At 38.2% G+C, this 15,408-nt stretch overlaps 1 non-coding gene across 1 annotated transcript; it reads right to left on the bottom strand.

Moving 5' to 3' along the window:
• Positions 1–13,639: 13,639 nt before the first annotated feature.
• LOC113314541 lies at positions 13,640–13,745 on the bottom strand. The gene has a single exon (XR_003342463.1). It is a non-coding gene; the product is annotated as a small nucleolar RNA R71 (small nucleolar RNA).
• Positions 13,746–15,408: the final 1,663 nt, after the last annotated feature.

The raw sequence follows: 15,408 nt of genomic DNA, 5'->3' as shown, positions 1-15,408 counted from the left end.
AGGATAAGTACGTTCCATGGCTGTTGAAACTATTGAGATCGTGGTTGGATCCCTTTGTGAAGTTATAATTAGCAACCCCCAAGTTAATTGAGGCATATTCGATGAAGATGATGAAGAACTTCCATATGTTGGGTATGTCATTAAGCATGGTTCTTCTGGAGGCGGCTAACTAGAAATGATAGACTTATCAAGACCCATCCGAGTTAATGCTGGAATATATATCAAACTCAAAGATGTGCATATTTTTAAAACCAATTGCCGATTTCGAGATTATCTGGTGACGTTTGAGATACTCTGCTTCAGTAATATTCATTTGAAAGTTTGCTTCGTATTATTTCATGGCGTCTGTCGCAACCTATCAAAACCTGATCCAAGGACATGTGTCTGTCTTGGTAGTTAATAGCCTTTGTAGAAAGTACTTCGTAACTGGAAAAATATTCTTTCTCCCAAATACCAAAGACATCTTTTCGATATCGGGGTGAAAAAATAACTCTTCCTAGTGAATAATCCTGAATGCCTTGTACCTCATGATAGCAAAGTCTGCAAAATCGATGTAAAGATGAATAATAACATTTTAGGATCTCCTTTTCATTTGTTGATGTTAGAGCATTGTTCGGTTGATCCTACAAGTTTTGATATCTCAAGCTTATTCTCAATGTTAGTTAATCAAAACTATATATTGATTGCTAGTCTACTAAGTCAAGTCTCGGACTATGTTAGAATTTGTAGTTGAGTATCAAAGATCACCCTTGAAGACTGAAGATCGACGAATACATTTGGAGAACTTCTAAATACCTTACCATTCTATTTGTTGATACTATGTCGTATTACTTCTAGTATATTTACAAAGAAGAAGTTTCGAGTCAGGCTTGTCTTGTGAAAAATCTCGAAATATGATTTAGCAAAGATGTTCAACGGTCCTTAACAATATTATTTCTATGAATTAATTTGTGGATAAATTTAAAATTTTCCATGCAAATGATTTTACTACTTGGGAATGTTTCAAACATCATAAGAGAAAAATATGAATTTCTAATATTTTTACTCAGGGTAGGTTGGCAAACCCGTTTGAAAACCGCGAGTTCAGTTAGGTACAGTTCACGAACCCTGGTGAAATGAATTTCAAAGCTGGTGTAATAGACTAGCAGTTGGCCAACCCGGTTCACGAACCGTTGCCAACTTAGTTCGATAGTTTAGTAGGGTTGGCTAACCCGATTCACAAACTGTTGCACCCTGACTCGTAACAAGCCACGCGTTTCACGAACCGTCCTACCAGCTGTCCCAAATTATATTTTAGCAAATGCTCAAAGACTTATTCTTAATATGTTTAACATTGCTAGAATTCTCTTACAAACTTCTAAGACTTTATTGATCACTTAAACACTTATGTTTGTGCATCATGATTAAACTCTTAGGTGTTTAAATGAAAATCAAATTGGTTTTAGTTCTTTGGATAAGTTTCCAAACCGAACAATCATTATACACGGTTCCGTAACCTGACCAAAGTGTATATTCTTCTTATTGCATTTTTCAAGAATAGGGTTTGCTTGATTCTCAAGATATCTTAGCTTAAATTCTAAGCAACCCCTGGTCTTGGAAAAACTATAAATATAGAGGCTCTTTCAACTGAGAAATTCAATCCATAACACTTTGTGTCCTAGTTGATTCTAGAGTCGTCCTCTATTGACTTAGGTTTCCTCTGAGAAACATAATTAGGTCTACGACTAAAATACTTCGCTTTGATGGATTCGTGAAGCCAGGTCCGACTATCTTTACCTTGATAGTTCGTGAATCCTGATTTTGTTTTTATGTTATCGAGGCTTACATAATCTCTTTCAGGCAAGATAGATTGTAATCGCAGAGTTCTCTTCGTCTCAAACTTTGTGATTCCTCAAGATAAATATGTAAAAACGATCTTAATTGATCTTTTGAAGATTGTTTTTGGGAGATGGTTAAGAATCTAGGATGCTCTTTGGGAGTCGTAAGTTCCGGATTTGTGAGGTTTGCTAGTTTTGTCTATGCAAACAGATTTTCACACCTTGATCTTTGATATAAACGGAAATCAAATAGGATTATTTGTTTGAGGAAGATTGGTATCAAAAGTCTTCACATCGGGTGAAACAAATCCTAGGTTGTAAAGGACGTCATTTAAGTGAATCAAGTGCATAGGCCCTTGCGAGGATCAAGAGATGTAAGGAACACGACTGTAACTGAATCGCTTGGAGGGTGGATTCGGTATCAACTACATTCCAGTCTGAAGTTTGTAGCGTCTTAATATAGTGTGGTGTTCAAATCTGGACGAGGTCCTGGGGTTTTTCTGCTATTGCGGTTTCCTCGTTAACAAAATTTATGGTGTCTTGTGTTTTTTTCTTTTTCACATTATACTGTTTATCTTTATAATTGGAAATACACATGTTTGTATGTATTTAATCTAAGTAGATACGTCCTCTTAATTGTAATCGATTACGAGACTTATTTCTTGTAGAATTCATATCTTGAGATAGATAACAAGTTTAATCACTTGACAGAATTCCAGTTGGATTATTTGGATACGACTAGATAGATCTTGGATATTGATTTTTGAGACAGTCCAAGTACTTTACTTAACAATCAGGTTCATGAAATCTATGTCTATATACATACTGATTGAGTAGGGGTTGAGATATATATATATTCAGTTGGTTTACTTTTTATTGTATTAAGTTTTGTGTATACAGGTTATCGAACGAAAAAGTTGGGTGCATATGGTTTCCCCTGCTTTTTCAGTTGATATCTTTGAGCAAAATCGGAAAGTATTCCATCGTTGCCACTGTTCTTATCCTAATTGCTCTTGAAGTACATGTCCATTGTTGGAACTCTTTGGGTGTTGTCTTTAAGAATTGGTTTAGTGACATGGAACTTGGTATACCACCATACTGGAAATAAATTCATAAGTTAGTATTTGACCATGATTTTATTCAGAAAATTACTCAATTTAAAAAGCAGAGTTTAGATTTTACCTCTATGATGTCATAGAAATCATTGAAGTTTGTTTCCAAAATGAATGTCGTATCGAGGACTAGGTATATTTCTGCTAAAATTATAGAACCATCATAATATGGTGCATCATCCAGATTTTGTAATGCTTCAAACCAACCAACTCTTTAAATATTGGGTGATTTAGGAATTTAGGAAAGAACGTTCGAACCAATAACTATAACTAAACACTCTTTCAATTTAATTGCATTCAGGTTCATTATTTGCGCCCTCCTTGGATTGTAGGGAGCCTTTGATGCTGAACATTGTGTTCCACCTCCTTTAAAAATTTTATGATCATCTCATATATCGGCTTCCAATAACAATAGAAAAATCCTTCTTCCATTTTTAGTTTAATATCAATTCGTTTTGGTTGAATGGTACAAAGACTCCCACACCACTTGATATTCCACAGATGAAATATAAATCAAGGTGGGTAATTCCTATAACCATGGTATTATAGAATTCTTCTGGTTAATCAACAAGTTTTTAAAAATAAACATTGATTTTGACATCAATTACGTATGAAATAAATTTAAACAGTGATAAACTTACCAATTTCAAAGTCCAGAAAATGAAACGTATGCGTCGTAGGCCACCATATTTCTACCATTATTTGAACAACAACGCTGTATTTTTTGTGGTGTACAAAATAAAATCGATACCAGAGATACATATCCAATCTTTCTCGTATTTGACGAGGTAAATCCAGATAAACAAAATTTAAGTCTTTGTATCCGCATATCGTTCTATCCAGACCAGTCTTGACGCTATGGCATATGTCCTGGAATTAATCACAGACCAATAACTACATTCAGTGAACTAAACTCAACATCACGATTTTGATCCCAATTTACATTTATATTTGGCGACGGTATATCGTTTATGTAGATCTTACATCCCAATCATCTTTTCGGATTCTTTTCCCCTTATATCATTTATGTAGCTCTTCATTTTTGTATAGAAAAATTAGGAGGCTGAGTGAAAATGTGGGGGTACCAAAATACACCACCAGCTTTTTCATAGGCAATTTGTATGGACAAACTTAACACAATTCCGAGAGTTCAATTAAATACAATTACGTGTGAGAGTACTTGGGTGATTCCAAAGATCAATTTCCAAATCAATCAATCAAGTCGTATCCAATAAACAAGGTCGGACGTCTTTACTGTGATTGATTTATACAACCTGTGATATTTCAATTATAAAGATAAGCAATATAATGTAGAAAAGAAATAACACAAACATGAAAAATTTTGTTAACGAGAAAACCGTAAATGCAGAAAAATCTCGGACCTAGTCCAGAATGAACACCAAACTATATTAACCCGCTACAGACACTAGCCTACTACTAATTAACTTTGGACTGGAAAGTAGTTGAGACCGAATTAAACCCTCACAATAATTCAGTTACAGTCGTGTTCCTTACGCCTCTTGAATCCCAGCAGGACTCCGCGCAATTGATTCCCTTAGCTGACGTCACACCAACTAAGAGTTTGTTCAACTCAATTGAAGACTTTAAACCAATCTGCCTCCACAAATAAGCATATATATGTGATTTCCTTTTTGATCAAAGATCAAGGTGATGGAAATCGATAGCAATAGACAAAGTCTAGCTAACCTCAAAATCCGGACTTATGCAACCAAAAGTGGAGCCTGGATTATTATTCACCTCACAAGTATAAAACTTGTGGAATCAACAAAGTTTGAGACGGAGAGAACTTTGATGATTACTATCTATCTTGATCAAGTGAGCAACTCAGCAATCAATCAAGATCAAGATACTCGAGCTATCAGATAAACAATAGCTGAACCTGGCTTCACGAATCCCTATGAAGTCTTTGTAGTCGTTAAACCCTAAGAGGAAGACTCTAGTAACAACTAGGACACACCAAAGTAGTGTCGGGATTCAAATATCCCAATTGTTTGAGGTTCCCCTTATATAGACATTCAAAGCATAAGTTTGTAGATGGTGGATTTTCGACAAGGGCTAAAAGCGTAAAACCATAATTATACATGCTCCTGATCCAACAATCAGATGGGTATTGAGGCTCGTGTCTCTCATCGAATCATGAAAGCTCATGCCACAAGAATCTCTGACCGAGAATACTGTCTCTCAGAGTATATATAGATGTGTAGCCTCTCAGCTAAGGCAACAACATATCTCATGAATACTGAGCAATTTCAGTAATTACTCGAACGATTGGACGGCTCCTAAACAGCTTGCCTGCTAGTATAGAGCAATAACGTCTTCAGGATGTAACAATGTTTTCCTTATTATATAAAAGAAATATGACGCTTCAACAAGCTCATATTACTCGACTCTCAGATAATTAATACTCCTAGACAGCATGCCAGCTAGTATAAAGGCATCAATTAATTATCTCTAATCCTTAAATTCATTAACTGAATATTTGGAAATATTCTACGTTCTCCATAATATTTCATTACTTCAATTCGTGGTTCTTCCCAGCATAATTCCATGGGTTAGTGATAAATATTCAACGTATGGGCATTTGAGCCGCTATCGAGTAAGCCCCGACCAAAATGGTGCAAGTGTACTCAACAATAATACACTAACGGGCACCTGAATGCACGAACGAGCATTCCAAAATACGAAGGAACGATGAACCTAGCAAAATAGGAAGAATAATAATAATAATAAAATATTATCTAAGGCGATAAGTGACTGGGCCAACCGGCCTGCCATTCACGCCGTGGCCAGTCCCACGCCTAATTCTCTATTTTGTTATATTTTTATTATTTTTCCTTGATCTCATGAAAATCCCTTCATTTGAACAAATATCCTTCATTTTAAAGAAACTCCTCAGTTTCATGGTGTTTCCTCCATATCAAGGAAATAATAAAAAATTAGGAAAGGTATCGCGGGACCAAGCTCACTAGCCGGCCGGTCATGCCCTAGTTGTGGACGGTCCCACACCTTGCATTCCTTATTATTTTATTATTATTATTTCCTTCATCCCATGAAATTCCTTGGTTTCATGATATTTACTTCACATCAAGGAAAAGATATAAAATTAGGGAAGACTCACGGGACCGGGCCCTAGCCGGCCAACCATCCCCTAGTCGTGGCCGGTCCCACATGCCCCTTATTTTATTATTATTAATTATTATTGTTTCCTTCATCTCATGGAAACACCTTCACTTTAAGGAAAACTCCTTTATTTCAACAAACTCCTTGATTTCGTGGTATTTCCCTAAAATCATGAAAATAATATAAAATTAGGAAAAGTGTCATGGGACCGAGCTTATTGGCCGGCTGGCCATGCCTTGGCCATAGCCGGTCCCACACTTCATGATTCCTTATTTTATTATTATTATTTCCATCATCTCATGGAAATTCCTTAACCTTATGAAACTCCTCAATTTCATGGTATTTCCTTCACATCAAGGAAATTACATAAAATTGGTAAAGGTGTCACGGGGACGGGCTTGCTAGCTGGCCGGACATGCCCTAGCCGTGGCCGGTCCCACACCTTGTAATCCCTTATTTTATTATTATTTCCATCATCTCATGAAAATTCCTCATTTTCAGCAAAAACCCTGAATTCTTCATATTTTCTCAAATGAATGCTCAAATGCACGCCAGAAAATATCACAATTCTCAGGACTAATACATGAACACTTTGGTGACATGAGCATATTACCTTGACTGACCAAGGTTGGCTCTTTTGGCTTACAAGAGGCCAGTACCATACTTTTTTTTATCAATTTGACCTAATTTGTTCACATTAGGTTCAAACTCTTCCAAACAATTTGGAATTCCATAAAACGATTGTCAGTATGTCCCATGACCAACCAGGGCCGATTTCATGACCCCTTGGTCGGTCCTTCATCTCTTCATAATTATTAGGTTTTATCACCTAAGGTTCAGACGAACATTATTTCAATAAATGATTAAACAAGCATTTGATCATCTTTTCACCAACTGGTCTTCAAGAAACTTTGGTATTTTGCTCACTAGAGCATCTAGGCGTTACATGGTCAACTCATCATCCCATGTAGCCGGTCCCTCCTTCACTCCGTGGTTAATTTTCAATAAATCATCAATTTATCAACAATTGATCAAAATTAGGGTTTTCGGATCCAAGGTTCATAATTCCAGATTCAAACGCTAATAATTTTACGTTGATCCCGCGATCAAAATTTTAATTAATTATACTCGGTTCAGATGCCAGTATTCTAAATTAAAATTTTATTTGGTTCTGTTACCATAATTCATCAAATGAGAAACATTTGCTCAGACTAGGGAATATTGGTTCAACTATCAATATTCAACAACCCATCGAAATGAGCAATATTTGCTCACTTTAACTATCAACATTTACTCGAGAATTATACATGTGTCTCAACAGACATGTTCGATTCATGAGTCTTAGAACATTTGCAAATCACGTTCGCCTCAGCAATACAAGGACTCATCGTCCCATGAAGTCAGCAACTGACTAACTAAATACACGTTTGGCTTGCAGACCCACAATCACGAGAGACATCAATCGTGTTACATGGGGGGATATTAACTAGGGTTTTGGTCTAGCGGTCTACGGCACGTGTGTTCATACACACGATGAGAATGTGATCAAGTCGTGCAACCAGTTGGAGGAGTTAGCAAAGTAGTGAATGGAAAATCAACCAAGTCTCCGCACGATGAGCAACTGGTTTTAACAGGATTTCCACTTCCCCACTCTTTGACTCCAGCAACTGTCGCACTTCATGGGATCAAGGTGTTTTATAATTCTAGCAATATAAATAAGTCTCTGAATCATGATTGAAACAACAGATAATTTTCGTAAAACAAGAGCACACGAACTCATCGTCTGAAAAAATTACTCTCAACAGAGAAAATTCAATCAATCAGAACTTATCTTATTTCTTCATGCAGAATTTCGATCACCATTGATCTCACACATTTCTCAACTTTCCTCCTACAGATCAACCCATCCTCTCTTGTGACCGAATTGACTCTGGAACGACCATTGTCTTGGTTTAGGCCGGAGTCCTACAGATTGATCTCTCGAATTCAAAGCACTTCCTCTTGAAGTGCATCTGTGTGAGGTTAGACAGTTCGCGCGGTTCAAGGAGTTTCCTCCGCACGGTCGTCTCCTCAATTCATTAAGAACCAGCAACTCGTTTTTCCCCATCTACAGATTGGCGACCACGGTGGGAGATCATTCTCTCGGTTGCAATCTCACATTTTCACAAGATGGTTGATCTTAGGTCAGGTTCAGTCACAAACTCTAACCCAAACAATTTTAGCACTAGCAATACTGGTGGTACTCCAGAAACTTCCCTGGATCCTAACAACGGCACTAGCGGTACCACTCCTCCTCAAACCAACATTGGGGATAATCCTCTCTTCTGTCGATCTCCTGAGGAAGTCATAGAAAATCCGCCTACCATAGGTGATCTCATGAAGGTGCAAGAGACTTTTGCTAAGAATCAGACTAGTATGGCTGCCACTCAGAAAGAATTATGCAATTATCTCAAAACTATTACAGACAAGATGTCAGCGAAAACTCAGGAGAAAGGAAAAGCTAAAGAAACATCTTCGGACGTTGATCCTAAAGTCACTCCAATCCATGTAGTAGATGATGAAGAAGTTCCTAAATCTAAAGTTACAGACAATCCGCCAGCGAAGGAACAATCCAGTTTCATCACCCGTGAAGACTTGGAGAGACCGTGGAAAAGATAAAACTTCATCTGTCCATCGTCACCAACCTCCATACCCTGCTGCTACACAAAGGATTCCTCTACCAAAAGGTTATACCTACAACATTCACACTTTATGATGGAACATGCAATGCTCGAGAACATGTTTCCCGGTTTTTGGAAGCATTGGGCGAACATGGGCACAACTATGTCGTCCGTCTGAAGGAATTTTCAAAATCTCTGAAAGGCAGAGCATATACCTAGTATAACAACATTGCACCAGGGAGTATCACAAGCTGGGGAGAAATGATTAACGCTTTCTACAGGAAATATTTCTTTGTTTCAGAGCAAATCACCCTCGCTGATCTTGGAAGGATGTTTTAAAGGAGCGATGAACATCCTAATGATTATGTGAAAAGGTTCAGAGTTCAATCTCTGGACTGTCATGATCCAAATGTCACAGAACAACAACTCGTGGACTTGTGCATCAATGGAATGATTCCAGTCTACAGGGCTTTGTTGGAAAATCTCAGGTTCCAGACTTTTTCAGAGCTTCATGAAGTGACTAAGAGATCTGCAACTACTGCACCTGCTTTATTGGAGAGAGCTAAAACCACAAAAGTTGAAGAACCACGAGAAACTCGAGGTAGCAGACGTTTAATCAACAAACAATACAACCTCCAACCTTCCACAAATGTTGTTGCAGAAGGGAGCAAACGAAAAGCCGAGCCGCAGCGCAAGCATACTTTTCCGACCCCTTCGAAAGCACAAAGGAAAGATAATCAAACTCGAGATGCACAAGCTCCCACACAATGCGCAGGGGCTGATCAAGAAGCACCTGATTTCCCTTTTCCCATCGAAGAGGTGATTGAATTATTAGATGTCTGGGTTCAAGACGGTGCAATCAAGTTACCATATGTCAAGAAAGAACCAACTGAAGAAGACATGGAAAATCCTCGTTACTGTCGCTTTCATAGATTCATCAATCATCCCACAAGGGACTGCGGAATCTTGAAGCGCATATTCCAAGAAAAGGTCGAATCAGGAGAACTTAACTTGGGGACTGAAGGAGTGCACAGAGACCCTCTCCTGGTCAGAACCTTCACTCTCTTTGAACCACCCGTCAAGGAAGCAGTTCAATCCTTAATCGAGCATGTCTGCGAATTGTTTTACTTATCAAAGGCTCAAAGGAAATACATGTTTGCTGCATTGAACCACATCGTGTCAGGGAAACGCTTATTGATCCAGGAGACATTTCCTGAGACTTCAGCAACAGACAAAGAAATGTACGACTGGGGACTTCTCACCACAGTCCATCTCAAAGGAAATGAGTTCAAACGAGCGTTGATTGATGTTGTCACTGTTGTCAATGTTACCCCTCTAAAAACTCTTAGAGCCGCTGGTATCACACAACAAGAGCCATTCATGCTCCAGTATCAATCATGGATCACGAAGGGACGCCCAGAGATGCTTACGGACACGTTACTCTCAAGGTGAATGCAAACTCAACCTGGAGAGAAACCAAATTTTACATAATCCTAGAAGATCCAGGATATGACATGATCCTTGGACGTGCGTGGATTCATACTAGAAAGGTAACCCCAACACCTTCAACTTCAATTGCACATTTCTCCGTCGAGGAAAGATTTGATTCAGAAGAAGAAATAGAAGATATTCCACCACTTGAATATCTGAAGGAAGTCAGAACCTTTACGGAGCTGACACAAAAGCCTGAGGAAAACGCAAATGCTTTCATTAAAAGGTTCAGTGATAGACACATTTTTGTGTCTAATTTGTCTCGATTCTACATATTGATAGTGCTCATTTTTGTACTTATTATGGTGTTTTATGTGTGTGTAGGTATTTTTGTCCAATAAACATTTTTGGAAAAATTGGCTCGAAAAGTTATCGAAAAGCGCACCCGGAGGACACTTGCTATTCGGACTCTCACTATGCATAAGGGGTACCCGAATTACTAAGGGGCACCCTCAGGATACCCCAAAGGCACCTGGTATCGGCACCTCTACTCTGGATAGGGGGAAACCTTTCTCTTCTCCAGATTTTTGGCGGGAAAAATTGAATTCAAATTCAGTTTTGCAGCGGAACATTCTAGCGAGATTCTGATCGAGTTTTAGGATGAATTCCTGTTTGTTGTGGATTGGGATTACCCTGTTTTGGTCAAACAGGGAAGGTATGAGCTGTAGAATCGAAAAAACAGGGTCAGAAATCGAGTTTATACAAAACAAAGGCTTGGAGTTTCACGGGACTTGTGAGATTTTATGGATCTGATTTGGAGTGATTCAACTGCATATTCGTGTTGGTATGGACTTCTTAGAGCATAACAGGGGATGTATGTTTATCAAATACAAAGGAATAGGGATGAATTCTTGGATTGAACAAAACAGAGGAGGAGCATTATTATCGGGAATTTTCTTGGTTCTATACATGGGGATTACGTGCAGATAAGGGTAGAAGATCTTCTGTATATTTAATGCCATCATTGGGAGATTCTTGGACGTCAGATTTAATTTGTAAGACGCGTAGAGAAGATTCAGAAAAGGAAATATCCGAGACTTGCTGTGAAGGAAAGAGAGGGATTGAATCGAGTTATTTTTGGGTATGTTGCCTATATATAGGTTGGTTGCAGGTCATAGAAGGATTACGAACAGTTTGGGGTAGTTTAGAGAACCATAGGAGACAAAAATCACGACTTGCAGGAAAGTTGTTCTGCTGGTGCTGCTGAAGAACACGAAGAACATCAACCCACGCCCAACTGTCACAGAACACTATCGTTGTTCTACAACACTTCGCTTCTATCGTTACTGTAGCAGTCTTATTCCTTCTGTTTCTCTTGTAACAGTCGATCTGCAACACATATAAACGTTGTGATTGAACTGTTTTACTCCCTTTGAGTCTCTTCACCTTTGAAAACACCTTTTGAGCAATGGAAAAATATTTTGAACCTGTTTTTGATATGAGGAGCTAAACCCCATTGCTGAGGCGATAGAGGAAGCTATTTTTCCAATAAAGAGTGGTATTTTCTATTTATCTTATTTATTACAATTATATGATTATTTTCCTTGTTTGAGAATTGTTTTAATGATTTTTATTCAACAATTGTGATTTCCATTGATGGTATATGCTTGGACTTAGGTTTTTGATATCCCATGCTTTTGATTTACACTTGTTATTTTAAAAATCTACTTGTTGCAACATCTTAGAATCAAATTAAACGAAAAAATTGAATAAATATAAATATTGGATTTAAATCACTTTGAACTTGGAAAATAGTGGAATCTTAGCCTCAGTGTTCTTTTAATATTGATAACAACATCATCTTTGTTTGAGTTTTCTATTTTTGTTTTAGAATTTAAGTATATATTTTATCCTTCGCAAGTCTGAGAATCGAACCACTTTTATCACTATCTACAATCACATCAATTTTTGGCGCCGCCGACGCGGATTTGCTTTTAGGGTTTTTAGACTTCGTTTTTTTTTTTAGGTTTTTATTATTATTTTTTTTAGGTTTTTGGGTATTTATCTTTTGTCTACAGGTTTTAGATCATAATGCGAATTGAGCCAAGGAGTTTGGTGATTTCCTAAAGACTGGAACTTAAATCATAAAGACTTGGAGCGAAAGCTTAAAGCGAAAAGAACGGAGAAGAAGACAATTTCTTTTTAGATATTTTCTCTTTATTTATTTTTTGTTTTTTTAGGGTTTGTTTATTTTTCTTTATAAAAAAGAAAAAAAAGAGAGAGAACTGTATTAGGGTTTGTTATTTTTGTATTTTTTCTTTTATTTTCTTTTTTGGACACTTGGACATTGGACTTTGGACATTATTATTTTTAAACCCTACGGAAGGGTTGGTTTAAATAAAAACTGTATGCAGAGAAGGACGGTGATTACGATATCGCCTCGTCCCCTCGGGTTAGTACATGACATAGGAGTCGTGGCCCGAGTCGACTTCAGCGGTTCTTCGCCCGTCTGGTACGGGAGGTAAGTTTTTCGAAACACCCGCGAATCCCCTGTCAGCGGGTTTACTGTATTCCTTCGTTTGCATATATGCTGAGGACTTGAAAAAGGATGTTTTAATTTCCTAGTAAAGGGCAAGGACTGGCCATACAAGATAAGGGTTCGGATTTCATCACCGTTCTCTTCTTGCCCGCCTTAGGAAAACGAAACCAAACGCGAACCTAAGCCTAAAATTTTGACTAGAACGAGACCGATAGGGTAACGAGCTTAATAGGAAAGTCGTTCGAAAAATATTGGTTACTCTTTTGAGCATACTTCGAAGTTCATGATGGTTTCTGTGAGTTGAATGCGTGACTGCGCCGCCTTGTAACTGGTGAGGCCTTGGGTATCAAAGCTCCACTGAGCTCCCCTCGCCTCGATTCAACTTACTTTGACTTGGATTGATTCCAGAGGGGTTTGCTCAGATTGTAACGAGTTCCTTTTCGAAAGAATAGAAGCTGGTCTAGAAACAATCTAAGTGGAACCATCATGCTTTTTGTTTGCTAGAAAATTAGGTTTGATTTGGTTGAGTCAGCCTTGTTTTGTGATTGCATAGAATCCCAAACATCCCGATAGTTCCAGCAATGGCAACTTTGAAAGCTTTGTTGAACCCAACTAGGACTACTCGTCCTTCTTGTATCAGGTTAGCCGAAACTGAAGCAAATTATGAACTTAGGCCTGGGACCCTACAGATGCTTCCAATCTTTTTAGGGAAAGAAAATGAAAACCCCTATTTCCATGTTAGGGACTTTGAGGAAATTTGGAGTATCCTGAAAATTAGAAACCTTGATGATGATGCTTTAAAACTCAGGTTATTCCCCTTTTCCTTAAAAGATAAATCCAAGTCGTGGCTGTATAGTTTGTCTTCCGAATCAATTGAAACCTATGAACAACTTACATCTGCCTTTTTGAACAAGTTTTTCCCTAGGCACAAAACCTCGTATACTAGGACGCAAATCTGCACGTTTACACAATAGGAGGGAGAATCTTTGTATAGGTATTTGGAAAGGTTCAATGATTTATCATCCCAATGTCCTCATCATGGTTTAGAAAAGGTTAGGTTAGTTCAGATCCTTTATGAGGGTTTATATTATCCCACCACAACTACAGTAGAGTCCATGTGTACAGGTGGGTTTGAAAACCAAACAGTTGATGATGAGATGGCATATTTGCATGAAATCACCGAAAATACCCAACAATGGGAAAGCAATAGGGTACCCCAGAAAACAATTCTTCTAGACAGAGGAAATGTTAATAGGGTAGAAGGAAGCTTTGAATCAGATGCCAAAATTGCTGCTATAGCGAAAAGGTTAGAAGCTTTAGAAGTGGGTCACACTAGTGGTAGATTGGAGCCTTTTTGGGAAGGCCAGAATAATGAAGAGAAAGCCAATGCTCTCTATAATAACACTAGGTATGATAACCGTCAGAAGTTTGACCCATATTTAGAAACCTATAATCATGGTTGGAGAAACCATCCGAACCTTTCATTGTCTAAGGGCCAGAGTCAAGGTCAGTTTAGTAATTCTAATGCTCCCCCAGGTTTTGGTTACACTAAAAATTCATCAGGCCCAGAAAACAAAACGACTAGCTTAGAGGAATCTATTAAGATGTTAGCAAAAACTCAGGATATGTTAGCACAGAGCCAAATTAGTTTTCAACAGGAAACCAAGCAGAACTTTCAAACTAATGCTCAGAGCCTTGCTAAGCTAGAACTTCAAGTCGGCCAAATAGCTAAGACCTTAAGTGAGAGAGATAACGGAAGGCTCCCTAGTCAGACTACCCCCAACCCTAGAGGAGTTCATGAAGTAGGTGCAAAACCATCGAATCAATTGAATGCTATTAGAACCCTTAGGAGTGGTAGAGTAGTAGACGATCAGGTAACCATGCCCGATAGTGAACATACTGTAGTTCACCCCTCAGGATCTCATCCCTCAGGACCACTAACTGAGGGGACTGATAAAATTTCCGATGATGCCAATTCGGTTCATGAGAGGTTTGATTCTGTGCCTAGAGCACCATTTCCCCAGCTATTAGCATCAACAAAGAAGGAATCGAACTTTAATGACATATTGGAGGTTTTTAAGCAAGTTACCATAAACCTTCCTTTATTAGATGCAATTAGGCAAATTCCTGCTTATGCCAAGTTCCTTAAGGATATGTGTACGCGAAAGCGAAAACTTAGCGTCCATAAGAAAGCCTTTTTATCTAGTCATGTAAGTTCAATCATTCAGAACACTACCACTCTAAAGTACAAAGACCCAGGTTCCCCAACCATTGCTTGTACAATAGGTAAACACCGGGTAGAAAAAGCTTTACTTGACTTAGGAGCCAGTGTGAACTTACTGCCTTACTATGTGTACTTACAACTAGGACTTGGTGCAATGAAACCTACTCAGATAACACTGCAGTTAGCTGATAGGTCTGTCAAAATTCCTCGAGGTGTTATCGAGGATGTTCTTATTGAGGTCGACAAGTTTATTTATCCAGTGGATTTCGTGGTCCTAGATACCCAACCTGTCCCTGACCCAGAGAACCAGATACCTGTGATTTTAGGTCGCCCATTCTTATATACGTCTAATGCGATCATAAACTGTCGAAATGGTGTGATGAATTTATCCTTTGGTAATATGACTATCGAAATGAACATTTTTAATGTCAGTAAGATACCTTATGAGCTAGATGACACATGTTAAAGAGGTGAATATGATAGA

Source organism: Papaver somniferum, chromosome 9 (genome assembly GCF_003573695.1).
Source record: "Papaver somniferum cultivar HN1 chromosome 9, ASM357369v1, whole genome shotgun sequence".
Taxonomy (NCBI): domain Eukaryota; kingdom Viridiplantae; phylum Streptophyta; class Magnoliopsida; order Ranunculales; family Papaveraceae; genus Papaver; species Papaver somniferum.
This window is presented reverse-complemented; position numbering and strand designations above follow the sequence as displayed.